Genomic DNA, 20384 nt, shown 5'->3' with positions numbered 1-20384 from the left:
CATTTCTAAAGTCCACAAAAAGTCACGCTCCCTCTACAGATGCAAAAGGTGTCTAACCTCCAAATCTCGTATTGCCATAGCCAGAACCCACCTACCTACACTACTATACACTTCCCCCGTACAAACAAATCTAAATAAAACGAACTTGAATAAAACTTTCTACCTGCTACAACAAAATCACTAAATTTGCTGCCAATGCCAAATCACGCTCCCACCACTGCCACACCCTACACTCTTTACACTGGCTAGAATTCCCCAACCTACTAAGGTATCAACAACTCAACCTAGCTCACCAAATACTGTACTATCCTGAGAAAAACCCTGCTCTGATCGGCCTTCTAAACTTCTACACTTCTAACAGACAACTATGGTCCAGCAACAAAGATTTCACTGAAAAAATATCATGTAAAAACAACTCTGGGAAATCCCTCTTTTCCCATGAATTTGCTAAAACATGGAACAACCTTCCTCCTGACCTCAGACTACAAAAATGCAAACTCTCTTTCAAGAGCCTCCTCAAAACATACCTCTACACCAGCTATTTATGCAACTACAATGGACCTCCATACAGCCACATCTAGCTATAGGGATATATCTGGAAAATACAAGTGTTATAATTTGTCAAGGCTTCAATATAGTCTATTTTGTCAGATTGTTCTCTAGCTATGCCAACTGTATGTATCGCACATAATGTTATTTGTTCGTTCATCCCAGGAATGGGCAATGCTACAAACTGGAATTTTAACTACTGTAACGTTTTTACCATTCACTTGTTACCAATTTATGTTTCTTCATTCTTTATCTCTATTGCATTTATTTTGTAACTGTATACTCATGTAATTGTATGCTTTTATTCTGTAATGTTTATGGAGCTTTTCTCCCAAGAACTCTGCTGAAAATGGACACTTGTTGTCCAGTCAGGCCATCCTGGATAACAAATGTTAAATAAATAAATTAGTAACATGAAGTGGGGTATATGTCAGCCCCCCCCCCCACCAAGTATAACGCAGTCAACAAAAGTCCAATATTTCTCAGACACATTTTCTTGAAAAGCCATATTTCACAAATGTGATTGATGCTTTATAGTCTCACATTTATTCACTAAATTTCAGTGCTGTTGGTCTTCTTCCTGTTCATGTCCATCTCCCAACCCCAGTACCAGGTACTCCAAATTCTTCTATTAAACTTCTGTTTTTTTTTCCTGTTTCTCAAGTATTTTCCTTTGGAACACTGAAAAAGGTTTCAATGACAAAGTATCTCTATGAGCTTTATTACCAGAAGAATGAGAAGCTGAGTCCCCTTCTGCTTGATGGGTCACTTTTTCTTGTACAAATGTTTGTGTTTCCTCCTTAGTCTGTTCTCCATAAAAGACTTTCATCCTCCAGGAAAAAAATACCCTGAAGAAAGCCGGGTACTGCAGCTTGAATTTTACACCTGCCTTTCAACATTCCCTGATTGATGGGATAAATTTCCTTCTCTTCTGCCTGGTGTACTGTGAATAATCATTTCCCACACTCCACTGGTCCCCAACTTTTAATAATTTGCCTTTCTGCCAATTCTTTTATGACTGCATCTTTACTAGTACAGGTCTTGTCTGTTTTCTTATGGCCAGGTTTGGAGCATACACAATGTGCCCTTTCAATTAACAAAGCCTGCTGTGGAATATCACTCCAGTTAACTTTATGAAAAGCACAAATAATTACTACAGTCTATTCCTTCCAGTTTCTCTACTACGGCAGAGAATCTCAGGTCCTCTCTGCTTGCTCTGTCCTCTACCACTTCTTTTAAAAAAAAAACTCTTATTGAACAGTCTCATACTCAGTCAGGCTTTTCTTCATTTTGATCTCTGAATTCTTTGCAGTTTTTTCAGTTCATTTGAATAGCTGTTTAAAGGTTCTTCATTTTTTCCCCACCCTTTTGTTATCTTAGTTAGTCTTCTCCTCAAACATTTCATTTATTTTAATCAGCTACGAGTCCATTCGATTTATTTTCTCTCTAAATTACTGGATGCCATCTCTTGCACCAAAGCTGAACTTTCAAATGCTTTTTGCTAAACACCTACAGGGTTCTTTCCCTGTGTTCTGTCTTCACCTTTTCTATTTTCTTTAGGCTTTCCAAGTTTCTTCTTTGTTATCATCCAGGCAATGTACTTACTAGCCAGTAAATGAATTTTACTAAACCTGGCAGAATTCCTGGCACTTATCTATCAACTTAATTTTTTTGGTACAGCGGTAGCATTGTTACCTCACAGCAAGAGGTTCTCCCATTCGATTCAAGGCTTGGCTTGGGACTGCCTTCTGTGTGGAGTCTGCATATCCTCCCCGGGGTTGGGTAGCATTCGAAAGACATGCACGCGTAAATGGGAGTGCCTTCGTTGAAGGTTGGGCGAGCTGGCACCTCAGCATTTCGTAAAAATCTACTGCCAATCATTAGCGGACCGGAGTTTTGCTGTGGTGTCCCCTTACCGGGAAAAAGCCAAGAGAAAAACAACAACTGGGAGAGCTGAAATTAAGTGTGCAGCCATCCTGGAAAACCATAGATTCCTGTTCTTAATGCACATTCCTTTTTTTCTATGTAGAACAAAATTCAATTTAAGCAACATGCAAAGCAAAAACTCTCCCTGGTGTTGTAATCATATATTCCCTGCCTAAAATAGCCTTAAGGGTAAATTCACTACTGTTGCTGGAATAAAAAATGAACAAGCACTGACCACAAACATAACATTTCCTCATTCTCCAACTTCCTGGTAAAGCACTGTTAGTCATATTATCCCAGATTACAAGGTTTTGGTCTTTTTACAAACAAATGAGTGTGTCTCCCTGTTTCCCCAAAAGGTCGGTAGAACCATAAACTGCTTGCCAGTTCTTTTCACTCTGTCTCCAATATTAGCACTTGTATAGTTATAGGGAATAATCACAGTCTTTCAGAAGTATTTTGGTTTATGCTTGACCCCCCCCCCCCACAGTGGTTACCCTTATGTTTTAAGATAGGTATGAAATGAAATTAAATTTCAGCCTACTTTATTCCATATGTTATCATCAAATAAGGTGGATAACCTCCTTAAACATATTTTCCATTTTAACAATTCAACAGTAAAAACTGCAAAAAACGCACAATTATACTCTTTGGAAAATCGAATACCCATACAAATTATAACACCAATAGCACAACCCTAAGAGTGGACCTAGTGGTAACAGATCTAGGTACACAGACCGTAACCTGAACTTTTACCACTATGTGTCACAGTTGTGAGGAAGTCCCATGTGACACAGCCTGTAAGTAAGGGGCAAGGCATCCAGTTCCAAGGAAATTATAGTCCCACTATACTCATCCCGCCTTTCAGCACATAACTGGCCAGATATTTGCAACAAGTGGAGCAGTCTCAAAGGTTCCTTACATAAAAAAAATATATATTTCATATATATATATAAATAATATGTGTATGTATGTATGTATGTATATATATGGATTCACTTTAGAAGCTCGAAATACTGAAATATTGAATTTCAGTATTTCTAGCACATAAAGTGGAAACCTGAAAAGAATGAAAACTCAGAAGCGTGAAATTCAAAATCTCAAATACCGGAGATTTCGAATTAGCACTTCTGGTGTACACAAACACACACCTTCTTCCCCACACACAAACACAAGCTCTGTCCCCCACACCCCCCCCCCCCTTATTAAAGACTCTAACTCCAAGGTCGCACTATATACAAAAACACACAAAACACCACCATACAATTTACATTCTCCTCGTACACACACATCACAGTAACAAAACACACCAACACACACCACAGCCCCTACCCAAAACCCTTAACACAAACACTTACCCGAATCCATAACCACAACAAAACACTAGAACCGCTAATTCAAAATCTATGTATGCGAGATTTTGAATTTCGTGCTTCTGCGTTTTTGTTCCTTTCAGGTTTCCACTTTATGGACTCAAAATACTGAAATTCGATGTCTCAGTATTTCGAGCTTCTAAAGTGAATCCACACACACATACACACACACACACACATATATTTATTTATATATATATATATATATATATATATATATATATAGATAGATGTATGGTGTGGTGTAAACAACATGTCCTATGTGGATCACCTAAAAGCCCCATCCCTTTACCGTCTCCCAGAGAACATTAAGGGATGATCTATGCACTCTACTGAGTAGACCCCCCCCCCCCGAGTTTCACATATACACTTTATTTATTTAAAGTCATATTATGCCTACAACTGTCTAAATGAATGCCTTCAACCAACATTGTGGAAACAGCTGGAAATGTTACCTACGTTTTTTTAAGTGCTTTGAGGGCAGCATTTTGACAGATTTGTCCATTTTTAAGTGACAGGTGTTGGGGGGTAGCACTAACAGCTTGGGAGTATAAAATGGAATTTTCTTGCTACACTGTTAAATACCCAAAGGCATTGGTACAAACTTAAGTCATTCTCCAGCCCTGAGGTGTAAAAATCTGCGTATAGTCAGATAATAATGGCTAGGCTTGTAAAGACTCTTGAGCCATTAGTCTACCAGTTTCCTATTAATCTATAAAATGTCCCATATACTGGAGTGTTTGAAATGGTTATAATTAAAAAAAATTAAAAAAAAGTACAGTTGTGTGAGTTGAACTTACCATAAAAGCAGATGTGCAAATGATCACATTGAATAATATGCATCGAAAATTCATTTACTGAATATGCATGGCACAGGGATGTGTAACTGAAATGGATTATAATCCACATGGCTCTACTACACAGAACCTCAATGGACGAACAGAACAAATTTTACAAATCGAAGGCGAGCCTCTGTTTACTGTGGACTGCTTGAAGTTAAACACCATGTCTGAATGTACTGAAAATGACATGGACGCATCCATGAGTATTTTTAGGACAGAGAAAAAGAAGTTGTGTCTTACCATAATGTTCTATCTGTGTTGTTGATCTTCTTTCATTCATTACTGATGGGTTATCACTTACATCCTCGGAACCAAGCTGGCCAATATCAAGCTCGCGTCAGCCAAAAACTATAGAGCCAAGGTCCTACCCAGAACGCTATGCTTCCCGTTACCTCAGATCGAGTTTGCAAGTTGTTGGATAAAAGTAGAGGCTACCTCTGGTCACAATAGACCTACAAGAAAGGAATATATGAGATCAACCAAGAACCTCCGGATGGGAGACGGAGGGTGGGAAATAATGAATGAACGAAGATCAACAACACAGATGGAATGTTATACATAACTTCTTTATCGGATGTTGTAACGGAGTCCCCAGCTACCTGTATTCCTGGGTGGCCCTCATGGAAGGACATTCCTGAGCACCATGGAGCCAAAGGAAGCTCTACCTCTGGAGGCCAAGTCCAATTTGTAATGAAGAATAAAGGTATGAGGTTTGGCCCAAGTTGCAGCTGAGCAAATATCATTGAGGGAAGCCTTGGCATGGAAAGAGGGAAGCCTTAGCATGGAAAGCTGCTGCTGAAGTTGCCATAGATCTTGTAGAAAGTGCTTTGACTCTATGAAGCAAGGTAAGATTGTTTTTGTTGTAGATAAAACCATGAAGCCAATGTAACTTTTGATACAGGATGACCCCGTCTAGGTCCAGAAAAAGCCAGAAACAGTCTGATTTACGAGTAGATTTTGTTCTGTCCAGATAACATCGTAATTGCCAATGAACATCCAAGGAGTGCAGGCAATACTCTCCCTTGTTAGAATGGTTAGGAAAGAACACTGGAAGGTCAATAGACTGACTGATTGATCGCTCCAACATCACCTTTGGTAAAAAGGTAGAATTAGTTATCAGCGATACCCTATCCTTATGGAAGATAAGATAGGGAGGTTTGATGCATAAGGCCTGGAGTTCTGACAATTGCCTGGCCGATGTAATTGTAATCAAAAACAAAGTTTCCCTGACACAGCCCCCCCACCCCATCAGGGAGGCGTCCGTGGTCACCGTGGCTATCGGTTGATGGGGCTTGAAAGGGCAAGACCATTGTTGGGGATTTTGAGACGGCCACCAAAGTAAATCTTGCTTGCATCTCCGAGTTACACTTATCTGAAAATACAAAGGATGTTGTAGAGGGTACCAATGAGTGAGAAGAAGCTCACGTAGAATCGGGCTTAGAGGAATAATGGTAATCAAGGCTGCCATTGACCCCAATAGTTGGAGTATACATGAAGCTGGGGATTTGTGGTGACAGAGCAGTGGTTGAACTTATTGTCTTATTCTATGAAGTCTGTGTTCTGGAAGAGATGCTGTGCAATTTCGTGTGTCCAACAGTACCCCTATAAATTCCAAAGAATGCGTTGGGGTTGTGTTGGATTTCTCCAAGTTTATAGTGATTCCCAGGCTTCGCGCTGTTAAGAGAGTATACTTCAGGGCTTCTTCTAGTAGACGCTTGGTGGGGGCGGTGAGGAGCCAGTTGTCTAGATATGGAAATGTCTGGAATCCTTGAAGTCGCAAGTGAGCAATAACCACTGCCATTCATTTTGTGAACACTCTGGGGGCTGTAGAGAGACCGAAGGGCAGGGCTCGAAACCGGTAGTGACTGGCTCCTATACGGAAGCAGAGGTATCTTCTTGAGCGTTTGTCCATTTTTATATGGTAATGCGCATCTTGAAGATCTACAGAGCACATAGGTAGGTACTAGGCTATTGGCCCTAGGGCCTATATAAGCCTAGCCAAACGGTACCCTGGCTTTTGCCACCCAAGAAAATTATTTTACTGTGCCCCTGTCAAGTAGAGCCACAGAAGTGATCCCCGGGGTGAATTTCCTACCTCCCATCCAATCATCAAGATTTTTCTTGAAAAGTGCTAATGAGGAACTTTGTTTGATATAGACAGGTAGTGTGTTCCAGAGTATGGGAAGTCTCTGCGACAGAAATCTATCCCTCCAGCATGTTCCGTTTATTGTGGTGACAAGGTTTAGGTCCCTAGAGCGTGTAGCTCGGAGGGATTGGGATTTCTTTACGTGGAGCATGTCCAACAGCTCTGGGTTTGACATAGCTTTGTATGTTAGGCAGAGATCGCCTCTGAGTAGGCGATATGCGCCAGAGTAAAGCTGAAGTTTTTTGAGACTGTCTGCGTAGGGCATCTGTTTGAGGCCAGTAATCCTCTTTGTGAGGTATTTCTGTGGCCTTTCCAGTTGTTGTAGGTGTCTTGTGAGGTACATACCAAAAGGGGCATTGTACTCTATAATGGGTCTAATAAGTGATGAGTAGAGGGGAACAATGACCTCTTTTTTCCTGGATGAGAAACTTTTTGTGATGAGGTGTGCCACATAGAAGGATTTCCCGACTACTGTGGCGATGTGAATATCAAAGGAGAGAATACTGTCCACCTGTGTCCCAAGGTCTCTTTTCACACTTTCGGTGTTAAGTAGACTACCGCCTATGTGGTAGTTCATGGGTACAGAGTTTTTACCAAAAGGGATGACAATGCACTTTTTGGCATTGAGCTTGAGGCCATGGCTTTGACACCAGGCATCTGTCTCAGTGAGGCCCTCTTGTAGGATGTCCACATCGTTAGGAGTTTTGATTATGGCTCCTACTTTGCAGTCATCTGCGAACTTTGTTAGCCAAAGACCTTCTGTGTTAGCCTGTACTTCAGAGAAGTAGATACCAAACAGGAGGGGACCTAGGAATGAACCTTGTGGTACTCCACTTGTCACTGGTCTGAAGCTGGATTTAGAGTCTGCTACTTTCACATTGTGGGTTCTCTCAGTGAGCCAGTTGGCAACCCATCTTGTGACATAGGGATTTATACCGAGTTTAGCAAGTTTGTCTATAATTCCAGAGTGGAGGATGGTGTCAAAAGCCTTGGCGAGATCTAGATAGGCTGTGTGAACCACCTTACCCTCATCTACGGCTTTGATGACCGCTTCAAAGAAGTCTATCAGGTTTAGGAGACATGATCTGCCTTTTACAAACCCAAACTGGGTAGGGTCCAGAGTTTGGTGATTACCAATGTCATTGTTTATAAGTTCCATGATGATACGCTCCATAGCCTTGCAGACCAGGCTCGTCAGGCTAATGGGGCGGTAGTTCCTGGGGTCCGTGGTGGCTCCCCCTTTGTGAAGTGGGATAACCGTTGCTGTGCGCCATTCAGTGGGCACAAAGCCTGAGGTGAGGCTATGACTGAACATGGTACTTAGGTGGGGTGCCAGTTCGTTCTGTAGTTCATGTAGAAGGCAGCCTTGGATGTTGTCAGGTCCCATGGATGCTGTGCTCTTTGCTTTGGAGAATGCGTTTTTTTTTTTTTTACCTGTGCAGCCGTGATTACAGAAACTTTGCATTCTTCCGGTATAGAGATGGGCCCTTTAGGGGGTGAGAGGGGGGTAAAGTTAGCACTGAACCTATCTGCCAGGATGTTGGCAATATCAGTTGGTTCTGTATATTTTGTGCCATTGTGCTGTAACTCAGAACAGATCTGCGTGTTGCTATTGAGATTCTTGACACAACTATAGAATGCTTTGTGGTTGTCTTTAGAAATCAGTGGCAATTTTGTTTTCGTAACTAGCTTTGGAGGATTTTATGAGGGATCTCAGCTTCTTACTGAGGCTGACTACGGAGTTCCTCCAATCATGGGATTTTACTCTTTTTTGCAACAGTTTCTTTCTTATGTTGTAGAGTTTGTTTACAGCAGGGAACCACCAGATTGGCTTCCTTTTTTTGGAAGATAGCATCTTGGTTCTGTTAGGGATTGCACGATCCATTCACTCGTGTAAGTGCTTATAAAGTGCAACTGTATAGGATTCAGCAACCGTACCTCTATTGTCCATCAGCATGGATGTCGTGAAGTTTGCCACTTCTGTCTTAAGAAGCGTGAAGTTGGCTTTGGAGAAATTGTTTACAGTGGTTTCCCTAATGGGGGTGGGGGTGAGATGTGGATCTCTAGGGTGATTTGCTTGTGGTCGGATCTGACCAATGAGGAATTGACCTCTGGTGTGGAACACCGGTTGCCCATGTTGGTAATGACCAGGTCTAGGATATTGCTGCCCCTGGTGGGGGTGTGGATAAGCTGATCCAAGGCATTGGAATTTATGAATTCCAGAAAACGTTGAGCACAAGAGTTGGTACATGAGTAATTTTCCCAGTTAATGGTGGGGTAGTTGAAATCACCCATTATTAGGGTGTTAGGTTGTACCCTAATATTTTCTAGTGTAGCAAGAAATGAGGAGTGGGAATCCTGGGGCATGGTGGGGGATCTGTAGCAAGCTACAATTTGCATTGCGGTCTTGCCCAGAGTTAGTTGCACTTGGACAATCTCATATGCATTATGCTGAGCAACTAGCCTGGAGGTGTGGATATCCTTAATGAATATGGACATGCCTCCACCTTTAGTGATTCAGTCCAGGTTAGGTGGCCGAAAGGTGTGGTATGAATTATAGCCTGGTAATGCAGGGGGTGTTCTCTGGTGCCTTGAACCAGGTCCCTGTCACTGCACAGATGTCAATGTTCTCCATTTTAAGGAGTGCCTCGAGTGAGTGCATTTTGAGGTTTAGACTTCTAGCATTAAGTAGCATTACCCTCAGATTTTGCTTGCTTGTACCTGTTACAGTGGTGAATTTGTCATTTGAATCTTGCCTGAAAAAGGCACTATAGGGGTTGCAAGAGCCTTAGCCAGTATCCAGAATCCCAAGGGTGACAGGTGCAGGCCATCTCTGGCAAAGCATTGTGGTTTGTTGATCATGTCATCCCAGGCAGACAGATACTGGATCCCTTTACAATGACACCAGAAGTTTAGCCAATTGTTGAAGTCAATCATGTTGTCCTTGTACTGTGGTATCATTCTGGATGATGGCAGGATGCTACTCAGGGCTAGGGTCATACTTGCCTGGGCTACAAGATCAGAAAGCTCCTCCATGTCTCTTTTCATGTGGTCCAGGGAGGTGTGTCTCGCGTCACTCACACCAACATGGACAATGACAGAGTCATATTTGTACTTGAAGTGGAGTGACCTGAGTGCATGCATTATGTGGCAGATCCTGGCACCTGACAGGCAGCTGACAGTAACTTTCTCCTTGTTTAGCCTGGTGAGTGGAACATCAGTGTGCCGGACTATAGAGTCACCTATGACTAGAGAGTTGGGTACGTTGTTATGCCTTATGGGCTGTGGTTGAGTGGCACACTGAGTTTGTGGGCTATGTGTCATTTGGGTTGTGTTGGGGGGTGGAGGTTACTTGCGTTTCTGCTTTGAGGTCCCTGTTGCTTGGGTAGATTTTTTTTGAGAGCCTCCGCTAATGTAGGTGTGTGTTTTGTGTTTCTATGTGTGTGTTTTGGTGGTGTAGGTTTTGAGGGACTATGTGATGAGTGTGGTGTGTTGCAAGAGTTTACCTTCTCCTCTTGACTGTCTAGTCCAGTTTTGGGTGAAGAGAGCTTTGCTTCCAGTTTGGTTATACAAGTGCATCTCTCACAGGTTGCAGTGTTGTGTGGTAGGAGGAGAGGGTTGCCTGTGTACATGAGGCAATTGCTGCATTGCCCCAAGATGCCCAGATTCATCGGGTAGAGAAAACACCAGGAGCTAACTCTTAGACATGCCTGGATAGGTGCTTATTTATTAAGTACTAAAAACTGTTTTCCTCTAGACAAGTGAGGAAAGTTGAGTGCTGTAGTAATTTGCAGCTTATTTAGTGCTTAAAATGAGTTCTGAACAAGTGCTGAGCTCAAAGAAACAGATTTGAGTGCTGAAACTAGAGAACTGGCTAGTTCTAAGAAACAAAATTAAACTAGAAGGCTTCCCTCCAACACAGAAAGGCTTGGGGGCACAGAAGCTTATAAACAGTCCTGGATACAGCAAATCTGTATCTGGACTAGACAACTTATAGGAAAGGCAGGAAACAAGCTTAGAATTTTTTTTTTCCTTTCTTTTTCTTTTTTTTTTTTTGTAAAGGGGAAAGGAGGAGCAGAAGCTAACTGGGTTGGCCTTCTCAAATGTTCTCCCTGGAATAGGTAGAATGAGGTAATGACACAAGACTGGGAGGAGTGTCCCAGATCAAATTTACAGTAGGGACTGACAACTGCAAAGCCACCAAGTATAAAACCAGGATCCCAAGAGAGAGGGAGGGTGGGAAACAAAAATCAGAACAAACAAACCCAACCAGATGCTTAACAATTGTATAACATTCTACTTATTACCTCACACACAGTGAGTAAAATAAAAGTGCTATAAATAACTCAGAAATAAGCAAAACACAGGATACTTAATGTTATATAATCACAGATTAGTTAGCTCAGAGCCCTTCCTCCGACTTCCTCCAATTAGCTCAGTGTGAAACAGTCACAAGTTAACTTCTTAAGTAACAAAGTTGAAACCTGAAACAACTTAAAAAAAAGCTTGAAAGAACCAATGAGGTGCTTACTCCAAGGTAGTCCTGGCAGCCCCAGTCAGTCAATGACCACAAACAATTCGCTCTCACTGAAATGTTATACTGGCTTTGGCTAAGCTATGATGGCCTGGGATATATGCTCAGACACACAGCCTCTACTAACAAACAACTAGGCCCAAAAACACAAGCCTGAATATGGACAATGCTACACTACCAACACTACTTAGGTAGAAAAAACTGAAGAAATGTTTAAACAGATAAAGGATCAAGGAGACTCTAGAGAATGCTTTTAAATGCAAACAAGTTATATGATACACTCCTAGTAGGAAATCAGAACAAACAAACCCAACCAAATGCTTAACAATTGCAGAAAATTCTACTCAATACCTCACACACAGTGAGTAAAATAAAAGTGCTATAAACTCAGAAATAAGCAAAAAAACAGAATACTTAATGTTATATATCACAGATTAGTTAGCTCAGAGCCCTTCCTCAGACTTCCTCCGATTAGCTTAGTGTAAAATGGCCTTCAGAAGAGGAAGGGTAGACTGAACAGTGTCCATCCGGAATTTCTCCATTTTTACAAATTTGTTTAGTGTACCAAGATCCAAAATTGGTCTTCAGTCCCCTGTCCATTTTGGCACTAAAAAGAACCTTGAGTAAAAAACGGATCCTATCTGGTCTGGGGGGACTGTCTGGATGACTCTTTTTGTAGCAGCTTTTGGATTTCGTGTGCTGCTGTTTCCCTTTGACGGGGTGGAATGTCGGGAAATATTCTTGATGACACTGGGCAAAGATGAAAAGGGATGTCATAGCCTCTGGATATAATCCGTTGTACCAAAGAGTCAGTTGTTATCTTTTGCCAAGCAGCGGGGTACAAGGAGAAATGACCCCCGACTGCTTCCAGAGGTGAGCAGTCGGGCAGGGCTTCAGGAGCGCTGATAGGGTTGGCCAGAGAAAATCTCTGGAACTCCCGTTTCACGGACCTCCTCTGCCCCGAAAGGGCCATCTTCCATTGGAGTTCCCCCCTCTGCCTCTAGGGGAGAACTCGGCACGTGCATCCCGGAAAGAACCCTGTGATATCTTGTGCCAGATCTTTCCGCTCCTCTTATTTCTGGAGTTGAATCTCTGAGTGGAGTGCCTGACACCAACGGCAGGCAGGGCCTTGCCATCTTGTTCGCACCTTTCTAGCGTATCCTTGACTTTAGGGCCAAACAAAGAACTGGCCTCTATGGGGGCATTCATGAAGGAAGCCAGTCCCCAATGTCACAAAGGCACATCCAAGCATGTCGTCTGGCAACTATACCTGCGCCTACCGCGCTAGCCGCCCCTTCCTTTGTGTGAGAAGTAAGACGCATGGAAGAGTTGGAAATGGACTGTAAGGTGGCTATCTGAGAAGCCACATTATCATGGACTTTGACAGAAACAGCTCATGCCAATGTTTCAGACAGCTGGTTGACAAGATCTTGCTGAAGCCTGGTAAAATGTGACAAATAATTCAAAGACCTTACGGCGAAGGTAGATGAAGCAAATACACGCTTCCTTAATCTTTCAATCGCCCGGGACTCCTTATTGGGCAGATGGACAGTTTAGCTCTCTTCTGCCAAATCTTTCTTAGTAGCAGCTGCCACCACCATAGTATCTACTGGAAGACCTCATGACCAATGCGGGTATTTAGTTGGGGGCAATAGTATTTTATCTGGTCTGGTAGGTATCGCTTTCATGGTGTCAGGAGCCTTCCATGCATGCTGCATGATGAGCTGGATGAGCTCATCAGCAGGCGGGGTGACCCAGGAGGTAGGGGGCCGGGCACGAAAAGCCTGCAGGAATACGGATTCCTCAGAGGAAGGATTAGAGGGCTTCCAGTCACTCCTCTGTCTAAGGATCTCAAGGATGTCACTAAAGGACACCTCAGAGAGTGACCGTGGTGACCCTTCCCCGTCATCAAAATCCGTATCTTCAGTCAATGACTCCTCAGTGGAGTCCATGTGTTTCCTCTTACACATGCTTTGCGGGGTACTTCCTCAGTGGGAGGTTCTGGGGAAAACTGCAAAGATGGGGTCTCCTGAGGAGGAGAAACCCGAGGCTCTTGTGCCCGGTGTCTGGCAGTTGAAGCTTGTGGCAGCTGCAGCACAGAGGGGGGAGAGGACTCTGACAAATGAGCTTTGCCAGTGGAGTCAATTGCCCTCTCCATGGCCTGCCCAAGGAGGGATGGGAGCCCAGAACAGAGCATGACAACCTCAGAACCCCGCCCCCACCAGGAGTCTCAAGAGGACCGTGAACGTAAGAGAGAGCACCCCCTGGAAGGTACCATACAAAAAATTGGCGTGGAGCCAGGAATGCCCTCCCCAATGGCGCAGCCCACCTGAGAAGAGCTTGATGCCCAGTGCATCAGAGGCCACAAGGGCAACTCTGGTTCCAAAGTGAGATCCACTATTGGAGTTGGAGAGAGGGAAGCTGCTGTCGGAGTAATAGGCTTCAAGACTTGAGTGGAAATCGAAGGAGGAGTATACATTGGGGTTTGAGGCAATATACGCTCACCTGACTGAGGGAACGTGGACTTCCATGGTTGAGAGAGACCTCTGGCCACAAGCAACTGGTCAATAAGCTGCAACACATCCTGTTCAGAAAGACTCTTGGTTGACCTCATGGAGAAAGCTGATGTGATTCTGGCCTTTCTAGGAAAGGACTATACTGACTGCTAGCAAAACGATCCAGTGAAGGGGAATATTTGGTCCTTGCTAATTCAATAGGTGCAGAGCTCTGAGCCAAGGAAGTATGCACCAAAGAAAAACGTGTGGAAAAAGTCTGAGCTGAAGATGTCAGCGCCATAGCAGTTGAAGGTGTCTGCACCGTAAAGGCAAAAGTCTGCCCCGAAGGGTACTGTGCCGTAGTGGAAAGTGTCTGCACCCGTAATAAGGATGGTGCCAAGAAGGACTGCACCAAAGCACATGTCGGTGTCGAAAATGTCTGCGCCGTGGAGTACAGAAGAGTAATATTGGAGTCGAAGATGACTGTACCAATGGTGCCGAAGGGGACTGAACCTGTATTGATGGTGCCGTAAGGGGTTGCGACAGAACTGTCAGAACCATAGTTGTCTCCACTGGGAATTCCAGTGTCGGTATCGATAAAGGAGGCAAGGCTGTAGTCAAAATCATTTGGGGCGGTGCCGAGCCTGGAGCCGATAGGGTCACAGGGGCAGCGCCGGAGTAGTAATCAATTTCACCTTCTTGTGAGACTGCTCCCTACGATCTCCAGAGGGAGAAGAAGGAAGTGACTTCGATGAAGAAGAGGAAGAATGCCTTTTGCTGGGTTTAACAGGAGGGGGTGAGCCCACCGACCCAGAAATAGCCTTAGAGAAAGGAGACTTGAGGACACCTTTCAAAAATTAACTTATTCTTCCTCTCATTGAGAGTCCCGGTAGAGAAATTTTTACAAATCCCACATAAAGGATCCACAGTCAAGTGGGAGACATTAAGACAGTAGATACACAAGTCATGGCCATCGAAAAGCAGTAACTTACGGCCACAAACCTTGCACTCCTTGAAACCAATGGTACTTTTCTTATCCGACATAACTAGTGTGGAGAAGAAGCACAGTAGCAAAATGAAGAATAACGGTACACAAGATAAGGGTAAAAAGAGAAAAGGAAGGATTACCAGTGATGGTAATGGAGAATTACCACAAGGTAAGAAAAGAGGGTAATAAAAGGAAAAGACTAAAGGGAGAGAGACTAAAGTGTGTGATAGAGTAGGAAAATATTAGAATAAACTTTTGAGAAAAATTTAGAGTAATAATGTATAAACTTTCAAAAAACTGTACACTTAGCTGAGAGAGTGGCTTGACATGGCTGTACAGTAACGCGGCAAATGAGATCTGAGGTAACAGGGCGCAGAGCATTCTGGGTAGGACCTTAGCTCGAGAATTTTTGGCTGACGCGAGCTTGATATTGGCCAGCTCGGTTCTAAGGACGGAACCAATAACCCATCAGTAATGAATGACCTAAGATTAACAACATCAGATCAATTTTTCAGAGACTGCACATGGAGGCTTGTTTTTTTTTCCACAAAATAAACCAAGCAGAAACTGCAGTGTGGAGGGTGTGCAGTTCACTCCTTGAAATATATTATGTACCTAGTTCACTAATAAAATTCAAACTTTAAAATACGTACTACAAAATAATAAAACAGATGGTAGTTCACAGTTGAGTTAAAAATGTAATATCCTTTATTGAAACAATCAAACAAGCAATCCTAGTGGAGTATAATGAAAAGCATTAAAGACATTCATTAATTTATATATAATCAGGTTATTTGGAGCAAGGGAGGGATTACAGAGGATGGTTCTGTTAAGAGCAATAAAAGGATTAAACTCATTCCTTTAACCAAGTCCCCCTTTCCCTTAACACCATAGTGTAAACAGAGACTGTGCTATCTTAGAACTGAAACTTAAAAGCTAGAGAGAAATTCATATATAAAAACAGCTTATTAAAGCTAATCTATTAATCCATACTTTAAGAAACCAGCTCACTAACACCCAAAAAGAACTACCACTAAACATCTATCAGAATTAATATTACTAACTTATAAACTGAAACACATTTAACCAAGATCACTTTCGTACCAAATAAATACTCCATCAGGTTTGTGTGTAAAAAACATATACACCTTAGCAATCACAGCTATGGTTTTCAGCCCACTTAGGTGTTACATATGTCCATTTATATTATGATTTTTTTTAACACACAAACCTTATGAAGTATTATTTGGTACAAAAGTGATCTTTGTTAAAGGAAAACTCCACCCTAGAACTAAAAAAAAACAACTTTTTTCACTGTTTCCTGACCTATTTTAACACCTCAAAATCACTCAAGTGCTTTATTTGTAATTTTAACCCGTTTTCTACAACATGGCTACATGGGGCTTGATGCATTAAGGTGATCTTGTTATTTTGTAGTTAAAGAGAAATTGAGAGCCCCCTCCCCCCACACTACTACAGAGGTGTTAAAACTGTCATTGCACGGAGACCCTTGCAGAATCAATTTCACAGGAACAAAGGTCTGCAGTTTAGTTACTTTTCTGGCTGTAGCTGGATAACTTCTAAGTATAGTGTAAAACAAACTCAGAGCCAAACATAAATGAGGGTGATTAGAGACAGAAAAGAAGCAGTCCTTTTACAGAAGGTAAAGAAAATAACAGTGACTCACACAAAGACCATTATATACCAATGGCAAGGGAATTCAAAGTGGCTTCCTTATGTCTGGCAGGAATCATACAAAGCACTATGGGAAAAAGAAATGGTTGAGGGAGAACAAGATAACGTTGCTACATCAAGCCTCATTTTTTGTGGCCCAGGACTGAAACCTCTCAAAAAGCAATCACCATGAAGGGAAGAATTCTACTAGCCATCTAACTACTGCCTTGGACAGACTGCAACCTCAGTTGAAAGATGGCAATATTTCACTGCTCTCCCCTTCTAATGCACCAGAGGTGAACCCATTGGCTATATCCAATAAGACAACAGACAGTGTCTAATGAGAACTGTTCCAAGGAAAAAAAAAATCTACTGGAAGTTCTTGTAATAGACTTACTGATGCAGATGCTTTTTAAGAGGTACATCTTCCAGAGTCATTACCCATCAGAGAGAAAAAAGGCTGCTCTCAGAGCAAAGGGAGACAGGTCCAGAAAAGGACATTTCAGGCAAAACAGCTCAAACTATGCTCAGCAGTAAGGAGAAAGATTTCTCAGACCGGAAAGTGAATATTTCTTTCAGTACCCTGACACCTAACACCCAAGCAACAGCAAGTCTTAAATAAGAACCTGTCTTTTATTCCATCCAGAGGTTCCATTTTATGTGAAGTACTGGCAGACTTGAGGTTATTTCTCAGGAATAACTCCCTCAAACGGCTCTATTGACTTAATAATTCTGCACAGAGCAATGTATACAAGAGACCAAGTCAATTTGTACCTGCTAACCCACCTTTAGTGGATACAGTTCTTAAGCTTTGTGAAAAAGACATTTGTGAATTTCTGCGGCAAAACATCATAAAGACTTTTATAACCTTACAGAGGTGCAATATAAAAGCCTTGATGGATTTGGTCACGATAGAACACTTGTACATCAGATCAGCAGATAAAGAAAGTGCCACTGTTCTAATGGACATCTTCCACTATGTTGAAAATCTGTTGGACATGTTATCATATGAATATACGTATGGAATGTGCTCTAAAATTAAAGTTGAGAAATTACTATTACGTACTTGTTCTACAATGTCTGATTTATCTTTAGAATGTAACATTCGGAATGATTTGCTTGAGTTCTTCACTGTTGAATACCCTAGTTTTACCATGATGTATGGCCTCCACAAGATTCACAAGTCCTTAAATAAACCACCTATGCTTTGGGTAGAGGGTGGGCTACTGACCCCCTATCAATATATGTTGAAAAACAACTCTGACCTGTATTAGAAAAGGTCAAATCAGTCTTGAGGGACATCAAGCACTTTTTTATATCATTGTGTGAATGGTCTGGTTCTAATAGAAATGAGGCTTTTTTACTGGTTACAATGGATGCAACCTCACTATTTACAGTAATACCAAATGATGTCAGTATCGACTTTATTACATTATTTGTATTTTCTGATTTAACAGCAACTCACATCCACTTGAAAGGCTCTCTATTAGAGATCATTCTGATAAACAATATTTTTAAGTTAAATGATGTATTTTATATACAAAAAGTAGGTGTAGCCATGGGCACATCCTGTGCCATCAGTTATGCAAATTTGGTTCTTGCATGCTGTGAGATACTCTATGTCTTAGATAATGCCAATTTATTTCAACAATATATTTCTTTTTATGGCAGATTTGTGGATGATGCCTTTTCATCTGGATAGGCCCCACTCCTCTGTTACATGACTTTGTGGAATATTTACAGAAGACAACACATTTTTTAAGACTCACTTTTAAGTTTTCAGCTAAGACTATAGATTTTTTTGGATGAAAAAATTACCAAAAAACAACATATCTTAGAAACGGAGGTCTATAAGAAACCCTGCAGAAGGTGTAGCACAATGCACAGACAGAATCCTGTGAAGGGGCAGATTCTTAGCATTGCCTGATCATTGGTATTCAACCCAGCATACCTATCTGTATTCAATGAACTGTCCAGTGACCTGCTTAGTAGATGCTACCCTGAACATGAAATAAGTAAAACACAAGATGATGTCATGTCACAAAGGAAAGATTATGCTAGACCTCATTTCTCATCTCAAGACTGTAATAGCAATCTAACAGCGTTGGCCCCACAGGAAAAATATATTAAAAATGAGTATAACTTACTCCAATGACGTCAGCTCTATATGTGATATTATTAAGAGGCACTGGCATGTCCTAACCTGTAATGATAGAAATAAATCTATTCTAGGAGATTTCCATTTTAAGAACATTTTCCAAGAGAACGTTAGGCTATAAACCTTTTGCTAGGAAATAACCTACAACAAATAGAAAAGGCACACACCCCTACAAAGACTGTAATATGCGTCAGTATTTGCTAACTATTTTATGAACATCCCATGACTATGTGTACAAGTTATGACTATGTGTACAAGTTTGATTTCTTTGCGAACTGCAAGAGCTCTGATTTGGTGTCATCTTCCAACCTGCCTAGCATGTAGCAGTTATGTTGGTAAAACAAACAGAATGCTTAAAGACCAAATTTGTGAGCACATTTATGATATTTCCAGGAAAGATAAAAAGAATGCCTTATGTAAACATGTTTTTTTTTATTACTGGGACTACAATAAATTTAAATTGCTTGTATTACATTTATTGAACAAGTGCATCAGGGGTGGTAATGTTAGCAATAAGACAATGTTTAGAAACTAAATGGATTCTAGAAATGCAAAGTGATAAGGGAAAAGGTTTGAATGAGCATGTTCCCTTAAGATCTCTGTTCAGGTCACGTGACCTAAATAAGTAACTTCAGAATCATTGTACTTTTAAATAGCCTCAAGCTCCGCTTTAATTAGATCTGATGAAGCTCCAGGACTGGAGTGAAATCACTCATCTATTTTACTTGGTGTTTTTTTTTTATTTGTTTTTTTGCCTTTCATTAAAAGTATTACATTTCATCCGCATCTACGGTGTTTAACTGGCTACTCTTGCACTGGAAGTTTTTATTTACGTGTGGATTACGTCTTCATCCATTTGGATTGTTATTTTCCTCAAAAAAAAAAAATCCAGTTTAACCATGCAAGACTGGTAACAGTACCTTCATGTAAGTCATCGGTGGTAGTGGTGGTGGGGGGGTATAACTAACAAGAGCAAAAGAAGCCACACTTCTAAACGCATCTGATTACTCCACAGTCCAGGACAGCCATCAAGTGTTAATATAGGCAAAACAGATGTAAACTCTTGAATAACTGCAGCCCACCGGGGCTGAAAGGAATCAAGATGGTGAACCCCATAAAAAAAAACAAAACTGAGGCAAGCTGACCGAAAGGAGATGACAGCACACAATGGATCACCAGATGCTGGGAAAACCACTATCTGAACCACAGCCAGCCCGAAAATCTAACCGACTGAGAGATACAAACTTAAGATGCCCATTAATTCTCCTGTTAAACTATCTGTAGCAAAAGAAACCAACTAAAGATGGAAAAGGCTGTAAAAGCTTCAGCTATGCAGTAGCACCATAAAGCAAAGGACAAAAGACTAAAATTGTGCAAAGGATGGTCCCACAATGTAAAACAAGTACTAGTGATTATAGAAAATGTGAGAGTATTGTCAAACAGGGCAAACTGGTTACCACAAACTGGTTAAGCTACTACACAGAAAGAAATTTCTGGTTCCATGTCAAAGCATGCCAGCCAACAGAACTGATGCTGCCAAAGAAAAAGTAGAATTTCAACAGACATTGACAGTGGAACCACAGGCAAAAAGGAAGTTAGAAAAACAAAAAATAATATTCTAGACAGGCAAATGAAAGCCACAACACAAAACTATTTTGGAAATCAATATACATCTTTTCCTGAAGAAGCATCAGTGGTT

At 41.6% G+C, this 20384-nt stretch overlaps 1 protein-coding gene across 3 annotated transcripts in view; it reads right to left on the bottom strand.

The window, feature by feature from the left end:
• Positions 1-20384, bottom strand: part of LOC122789915 — a 931531-nt gene that overhangs the window by 800649 nt on the left and 110498 nt on the right. The window lies entirely within an intron of this gene.

This window comes from Protopterus annectens, chromosome 15.part0, assembly GCF_019279795.1.
Source record: "Protopterus annectens isolate FY-2018-M chromosome 15.part0, PAN1.0, whole genome shotgun sequence".
Taxonomy (NCBI): domain Eukaryota; kingdom Metazoa; phylum Chordata; order Ceratodontiformes; family Protopteridae; genus Protopterus; species Protopterus annectens.
The sequence above is the reverse complement of the archived record's forward strand: the minus strand, read 5'-3'. Positions and strand labels throughout refer to the sequence as shown.